We start from the raw sequence: 8,831 nt of genomic DNA, 5'->3' as shown, positions 1-8,831 counted from the left end.
CCTCCGCAAGAGTTCCAAGAGTTTGGAGAGTTCCGCGAGTGAAGGGAAGTGTGACATCGGCGAAGAGGGTGAGAGACCCCCTCGAGAGTGGCGCGACGAGGAGTGACGGGGCTGTGCGAGTGCGACTGAGTGGTGCGAGACTGGGTGTGTGGACGGGTGCGGGGTAAGGGGCGAACCACTGTTGAGCCTAGCTCCAGTGAGGAGTGCGAACTGCGGAACTTGACAGACATTGAGTGACTTGCGAATTAACTATTTTTAAGTGCAAGTGTTTAGTGATCAGACATTTTTAATTACAATTATTTGTTAGTAATATAAATATTAGTAATTAATAAAACTGTAATAAAACTTAATTGGGATATCCCCTACGAACCCAGTTCTACATTATACTCGTAATATTTCGTTGTCAGAAGTTGAATAGCCCTAATTAATAAATTTATTATACAGGTTTTTTTACTAAAAATAAAAAAGTAAAACATTATTACAAATTTAGTTATTCGAGAATGTAGTTAGTTCAGGAAGAGTAGTTTTGAGTGTAGCACTAGTAGTAAAGTTAGTGTTAGTTTTGGTAGGCATTTAGGTTAGCTCGTAGGGGAAATTACGGTGTAGTTCATAGGACAGTAGTGATAGACTGGTAGTGTATGTAGACACGAAAGGTGGAGGCCGAAGAACTTATGAATGAAATGTATAATAAAATAAGAGGAAATGAAGAAGGGTCAGGAGAAAATGAATAATAAAATCGATTGTAACAAAGAGGAAATGTAGAATGAAATGAAGAATGAGCAAGAAGAGATGAAGAATTATAGTGATAATAGCCAAGAAAAAATGAAGAATGAAATGAAGAACTGACAAGAAGAGGTGACACGAAGAGGTGATAATAATTACATATTTTCAAGATAGTGGCCAACGATAATTGCAACGATGATGTCACAATTCAAAATAATGGTCTCCAACAGACGACAAGATATTGGACAAGACCTCGGCAGCTTATGGTGGCTAGTCGACTGGGAATTTAAGCAGCTTTGGGGAATCTTCGGCTTTTCAATGGAAAAGTCAATTGAGGCATTTAAATATATATTTTTTTAATTTTTCACGGGGGTTTCCTAAAAAAATTGAATTTTTGTATTTTCATTTTTTTTTAGATTTTTTTGGCGGGATTTGTTTCCTAAAAAACGGGAACTTTTCCTAATTTTGGCGAATGTTTGGTAAATTTTGAAGTTTAAGTTCAAATTTCAAGGCCACGGTCAAATGACAAAATCAAGGTAAACCCTGATGGCCGCCGTGACGTCACAATCCAAGATGGTAAACATCTCTACCCGGCTCCACACGCTGAACCCTGTTCTCGATCCTTAATTCTTGTACGACTCAAGTCAGCAACTAATGAACTGGCGCTATTTCCCCACGGATACAGAGGACCGTGAAGTAGGCCTATATCTTGAAGATCATTCAAACAGCGGATTTTTCCAGTCCCTAAAAATCATGGTTTTGAAAGAACGCGTTAAATTTAAGTTTTGTTTGAGAAACGGAGACAAGAAAAATGGGTCAAGCTAAAAGGAAAATTTTTTGACACCATTCCGTACACTAAGAGGGCCACGACGGAACAGCTGAAGCCCTTCAAAAAAAAAATTGGTTGTCTGTAAAGTCGGTTTACGAACGATAGTTTAACGTGACGTCATAACAAAACATTGATGAAATGATTGCATATTTAAATGAATAAAATTGAATCATTTTTATTTTAATAATAAAAGAATAAATATTTGAAATTATACTAGTAATCAGATTTTTAAAATACAAGAATAAATAACCTTTATTGCCGAAATAGTTGTTGTAATAAGCAATGAAAACCTCATTAACTTTTCACTTCACTTCATAAACAGTCGACGAAACAGTTCACGTGTAGATGTAAGTTGTGTGCTGCCGCTGTCTTTCTTATCCTCGGACGCGTAGGCCAATTGAGTGGAAGAGAGATAGATGCGGCGCAAGCGTACAATGAGCGTAACGGGACACAGCGTAACGGGACAATATGCGTAACGGGACACTTTTTCGTGCGTGCAGCCGGCGTTCATCGATTTATTAGACGTTGTCACGTCAAAAACCTTCCAGAAAATTGGGAAATATTGGGATGAATGCGCATCGCTAGGCAAGGAGAGTATTTTGAAGGAGATCAGCTCAAATCTTATGTACGCCTGATAGTTTGTCCGTAATAAAATGATTGACTGTATTTTTGACTGCACCTCGTACACTACTCTCACTGATAGTGCGGTCTTCCCTCACAGCGCGTCACGTCAACTACACTGTGGTTTATTTTGTTAATGGAACTGAAATATTCGTGTAAACTAACACATATTTTTTTAATGTGTACATTTTCACAAAAAACAACTGCATCACTTCAAAATAGTGTTCGCAGTAATACTGGCATCAGATTCTTCAACAGAAAATGTTATTTGTAAACTTTCCCGGAATAGCTTTCAAGTAATAATCGCTCACATAATAAGCACGTTACAACAAAATAAAGTCAAATGGTTGACTGCTTGATTATCTTTCCTATGGTTTAAAAAATTATGATTGAATGAAACAGCAATTGATATATAAAATTATGCGCCAATTCTCGTAAGAAATACTCAGTAACATCTCGAAAAAAAAAACGTATTTCATATATGAAAAAAAACATAGCCATGTTACGATATCTTTCTTGTAGCATTACAAACTATTTGTAGGCAAGTGATTCCCAGAGGAAGCTTCTGCGCTGCAGGATTGGGCAGACCGCCACGAGCTGTTCGGCCCGCGCGGTCCAGCCTCCGTGGTCCAGCGCCAGTGCCGCCGGAACTGAAGACAATCTCCAACTGTAAACGCCTTCGAAAGTAACTGTAATGCCAGCGTAATTGGCAGATAACACTGCAAATAAGATTAACAGGCTAGTTTATCGAAGTCGTTTCATTTTTCGTTTATCAGTATAATCCCCAACTATGGTCGAAACGTCCGTACAATACATACACATATTTCTAAGCTACTTTTGCTCATCGGATCACTGTTCACGTGGATGACGCCAGGCAAATGAGAAACCCGCAACCAGAAAAGAATCAAGTCACAGGCAAGCCAGTTTGGGTCGACTCACAAGTCAATGATATTTGCTCGGCCACACAGGGGACTGCTTTGTCAATCCGGAAGCTGAAATAAACCACGAATTTCCCCAGGCCCTAAAATTAGTAAATTTGTAAAGCTATTAATTAACCTAAAACAGAGTGAATGTGACCAGAAGGGTAAAGAGAATCAAAAGTGGGTAACATTATTGAACATAATATAGCAAGAAAGAATTTTACATAGTATATATATTTATTTAAAATATAATGATGGCTATTAGAACTATGTTAAATATTCTCTGCTATATTATGATCCTATTCGTCCCGCGCCACGGAAGCAACAGCACTGCCATGGCGCACCACGCCGCTGGCAACCCTGGCGCGGTCTCCATGGAGACTGTGCCGGGGGTCGCCGGGATCGATGCCTGGCAGCCGGGCGCCCTCATTGGCCCGCGCAGTCCCTCCAGGCACGCCATTGGCCGCGCCGGCCGCAGCGAGCGCAGCGCGCATTCCGGCGCCAGGATATTGCCTGGCCGAGGTTATTGGATCCCGCGCAGCCCCCGGCGCCGCGCGGGCTCTTTGTCTCCCCTCCCCCTCACCCTGTCATCTCCCCCGGGCATATTGCCTCCTCGGGGCTTTGTGCATTGCGCATTTACATGGATCACTACTGAACAGTGTTCGCAGTGGTACTGGCTTCCAGTGTTGTCCCAGCACCTCCATTAGCTAAAGTTATTTGCAAACCCTTCCCTGAATAGCTTTCCAGTAATAACTGCGCACATTAATAAACAAAATAAAACAAAAAAATTCTATGATTAAATATTATTCCATGAACTAAAAAAAAATTATGCTTGAACGAAACATCAATAAAAATACAAAATCAAACGCTATTTTTCTTAAGAAATACTCACTAATGTTACGAACGCAATTGTAAATATTCACTTGTAATTACAAGTAATTACTGGTACCTTTGTGAAATACATTATTTTCGTTATTTTTAAAAGCTTGTTAAAATTAACTTGTTTTGAATAAACTTGTGCGATTGTGAAATATGGCCCAAGTATAACCAACAGTATTTTGTGTGGAATTTGGCCACTGGCACATTGAATACCTCTGCGGGTTTCAGACTGGGGAACCGTACCTCCCGCACGATGCTACAAAATACACTTCAAACGATTACTGTTCGTCGCTCTCACGCTATGGATGCGAACCGAAACGGCTGCATCAAGAATAACTAAACTTATTTTATTTAAATTAATATACTTCTTAAAGGTGAAAAATAGAACTTACTTAGCATCCTAGAAACTTTATTTCGTTTGTACTTTCTGGCTGTGGCATTTTTAATTCAGTGGCACCAAACGTCTCTTGGCTGTTTAATCGCAAGAAAAAGCTCTTCCGTAAAACAAGGTGAGTATCATTTGTTTTAAACTTTAAGAAATTTTAATATTCTGGTAATATCGAGTGTTTTCCTTTATGTCAGTTTTCTCGCAAAATCTCACACTGCCTCCAGCTCAGATCAGTTGACTGGGGTCTGTATTTTGATCCAGAAATACCTGCAAATAAATGTTTGTAGACACACCGTAAGAAATTGTCCTGAAATGTATCCTACTAATGATTGTACAAAATAAGGAATTAATAATAGCAACTGTATTCCCCATGAATACATTGCATTACTTCCACATAATTGTGTTACGGTATGACTTGGACGGAATGCCACCCGCAGTACTCCTACGGAGCGCCTGTGTTGTATCACTGACGCCTGTAGCTATGCTTCAGGCCCGAGCCTGGATCTTCTGCCGGCCACGTGGTCCGCGCGGTAGCCAGTCTTGTCTGACAGCCTGGACACAGCAGCCACCGCTGCTACCTGCCCTCGCCGCTGTGCCCGCGTCACCCTCTGACGTCACGCTGCCGCCAGCCTCCTCTCAGGACTCGGTCAAGCAAGTCAAGTGTAGCGAGTTGAAGTCGCTTAACTCGCTCAGCGAGTAGGCTACACAGGCGAGTCCGCAGCGGAGCGTGTGTGGCGGCGGGGCTGGTGTCTGGTGCGGGTGTGCTGAACTGCTCGCCACGCATTTTTCCCGACGCAACCTCGGCTGTCTTGTTACGACACAGAATTATTTTGTTTCAGAACTAACGTTATAATGGCCGATTGTTTAGAGGAAACGTTGCGTCAGCCGTACTAACGTTACGGTCTTGGCTTGCTTGCGGGACATCTGCCTCGTGAGAGCAGGCGGAGGCAGAGAGAACTGCTGCCAAGAGAAGAGGGCGGTAAACAGGCTGCCATGGTCTGCCAGCCCTAGTCTTTGGAGGGAGTTCCTTCTACTCGCCCGGCGAGTTGGTCTACTCCCCGGGTCTCGCCCCTGATGGTTGTCGGAGGCGAGTAACGCACTGAATTCGACAGAAATTTTAGTCAGTGGACTCTCAATGCTCTTAATATTACTTTGAATGTTGTAGCCTAATATTTTACTCATAGTTATATTTTGAAGGAGGCTTTCTTTCAAGATTTAAATTATTATTTGTTATGATTAATTTCTCAATCTCTGTGGTACTAAAGGCTTTATTTGGTTGGAATTGTAAAGGGCTTTAATATTTTATATGAAGGTTACAATGAATATTGTTTCAAGGAGCTAAGACAATTTTTATTAGTGATTCTTTACAACTTTTACTGTAATGGCTCTATGTTTTAACTTTGACCAAACATGTTGTTTCATGCAAATTGGCAGTATGTATAAGTGGCAAGCCCACTATATTTTTGTAACTATAATTTACCCCATCATTAGAGGCTGTTAATAATTGTATTTTTTCTATATTTACAGACTAACCGAGTGGTAATGTACAAGCTCGCCTTACATACTGCTTCGAGCCGTATCGTACAGGATTTTGTACAATATTTTGTCCTTATATGGTTTTATAATTTGCTAAATAATTTGTTAGCATTTTGTACCCTTCGCTCTTTGATTTAAAGTCCTGGTACCACACATTAATTGGCGTGTGTTACAATTGTTTGAGAAAAGTTTAATATATATGAAACTTGCCATATTTTAATGGTCAATTTTCTATTAAATATATATGGTTTTGCTTGCGTAATGGCAGACAATCTACACCTAGGGGCTATCATGAAGGTCATGAGAATGAACCTGAAGTGTCGGGGTTTATACCTCTTTCTTTTAGGAACTTGAAAAGAAAGTAACAAGGTGAAGTATGGTAACAACAATTTATTCGCCAACATTCTCATTCCCTGCCACACATGTGAACAGCGCTCTGTGAACCTGAGGAGGTTGTCCCCCAACAGCAAGACACTGGTTTTTGATGGATCGAAGGCTCGTTGACACGAGGCACTGAAATGGGATAATATTTCAAAATTAAACTTTGTCATTACAATTTATTTCGCGTACAAATTGCGTGTACCAATTCTTAGGGGAGCCTTTCACAAACAATATTTTACAAACAAAATTATGAGTGGTGATATCTAAACACTTAGGGTTAAACTATTTAAATAAGACACCAGCTTAACATATAACTTTACATTTATGTGTCTGTCTCATCTATATTTATTCTGCGTTGCGACTAAGTGCAAGAAAAAATGGTTTACTACAAACTGTGCAAACTGAGTAACGGGCTCACTGCTTACTTCACAACAAAGCCTCAATTTTTTCTTCAAAGTTACGTTAAAGACAATGTGTCAGGCAAATAATTTACAGTATTTACATTAAAAAATTTATTTACAATATATACTTCAAGATATAGTTTGCTTCCCGTACTAATACTGTCAAAGTTATTTTCTTTCACTACAAATTTAACTTTTCATGTAGGATTGGTTTACGTGAACCCCCGCTGGTGCCCGCGGGCAGGTACTCGCCACTTGCCTTGTGTTGCCGCAGCAGTCCCCGGGCCTCGCCACACTGCTGCCTGCTCGGAGCTAGAGCCACTCGCGTGTCGCGTGGCCGCCGGGAGCACTCAGAGCCCTCCGCCGTCCGCATCTCCCGAGCTGAGCGGCCGCCAGGCTTCCCTCTGCGGAACTAGCTGGTGCCGCCTCTCCCCTGGCGCAGCCTCTGGTTCACGTCCGCTGTGTTGCGACTGCTTCTGGCTCGTTACAGGGCGTGGATCAACGACTCCTGGCATTTACCTTTGAATATATATACTGTATAGAAGTCGCCAGCCCAGGTTAACATTTCTAATACGGTTTTGAGGTAGTTGGTTAATTCACCGCCGCAATCGCCACCATCTCTAGGGCATCGACTTGTGGTGGTCCCTAGCGGACAAGTGTCGAACTCTTCAAACACCCCTTCCCCCTCCCGCTGAACGACGTTGAGCTGCAGTGAATGATAGTTGAGGGGTGCGGGGAATGACAGCGGGCGACAGTGCTGCGCTCTAACGTGTACATAACAAATAAGACGATACAGGGCGTTACGGCAGCGCCCTGCAGCGGTGAAGTTCCCAAGCTGCTCATCATACGCTTCTGAAAAACGTAGAGTAAATCCTATCTACTGGCGACTTCTATACAGTATATATATTCAAAGCATTTACGCAACACTCGTCGTCCGAGGCCAAATTATGCTTGTGGCACCTCGTTGCACGTTCTGACGTCACCGGGAGTTTTTATAGCGCCGCTCAGTCTTGTGCCGATTTCTTTCCTGCCAGACAGCGATACCAAGCAGCCCGCTGACGGTCACTATGCTCTAGCGTTACGTCTCACCTCACTACGTGATCTTTTTAACTTCTTCCGTTTCCTCGGCGTCTGACTGATCCGCGCTAACGTCTGCGTAAATCTCCGGATGCGTCTTCCGCTTCCGTGTAAACTGCGCTTTGTTAAGTCTGGTTCTGTCTCTCTCGATCAGGTGTCTTTGTCTCACTTCTTTCTGCAGTGACTCGGAGTCGATGACTTGTGTCGTCTTCTGCTACCGCGGCCCTATTTGTACAGGCATCACAACCCATCAGAACGTCTTATTCAAAAATATCTGCAGTGCAGATATTGGTGTGGCTGGTTGCATAACTCCTGGGCGTTCTGACGGTGCGACCTGCGTTGGTTGCCTATCCATCAGGGATGCCACTCGTTCGTCAGCAGGAGTATCTGATCTGGCCGCGGATGTGGTTCTACTGGTCACACCACAGCATGGTAGTAACTTCACCGCTTGTATGGGAACATCGCTAAAACACAGTGTGTGTGGCAGCCAGGCGGTTAGCACTGCAGGCCTGCGGCACAATGCCTCCACAATGATGCAGAAACATACAGTGGAGGATAAAGGACTAGTACGAGAATCACCGAATGCGAGGATAAAACAGTTTCACTGAACTCGGTAATGTATATTACGTCCAAATCCAGTTCATAACTTACATCTACAAATTAAAATATTTATCTAAAAAAAGTCATTTATACACTTACCACAACTGTTAATATATGTGAATAGAAAAAAACATAAATTGTTTCCGCCCGGGATCGAACCGGGGACCTTCCGCGTGTTAGGCGGATGTGATAACCACTACACCACGGAAACACATTACTTATTGTAACATAAATATATTATATATTGCGTTAAAAACACATAGATTGTGTTTATTTTTGAAAGTTATTATTTATATCATAACAGTTTAGTTATTTCGATGACATGGTTGCAAAACTTTCAAACTTCACATATTACAGTAAGCGTTCTAGTAGAGGCGGAGGCTTACCTACAAGATGGGGCGATTTATCCCTCCTTTTTCAATCCTAAATAATTGGTTGTCTGTAAAGTCGGTTTACGGACGATAGTTTTACGTGAA

At 42.0% G+C, this 8,831-nt stretch overlaps 1 non-coding gene across 1 annotated transcript; it reads right to left on the bottom strand.

Annotated features, from left to right (window-relative positions):
- Positions 1 to 8,493: 8,493 nt before the first annotated feature.
- On the bottom strand, positions 8,494 to 8,566 carry Trnav-aac (transfer RNA valine (anticodon AAC)). Its single transcript has one exon. It is a non-coding gene; the product is annotated as a tRNA-Val (tRNA).
- Positions 8,567 to 8,831: the final 265 nt, after the last annotated feature.

This window comes from Bacillus rossius, chromosome 3 (assembly GCF_032445375.1).
Source record: "Bacillus rossius redtenbacheri isolate Brsri chromosome 3, Brsri_v3, whole genome shotgun sequence".
Lineage (NCBI taxonomy): Eukaryota > Metazoa > Arthropoda > Insecta > Phasmatodea > Bacillidae > Bacillus > Bacillus rossius.
The sequence above is the reverse complement of the archived record's forward strand: the minus strand, read 5'-3'. Positions and strand labels throughout refer to the sequence as shown.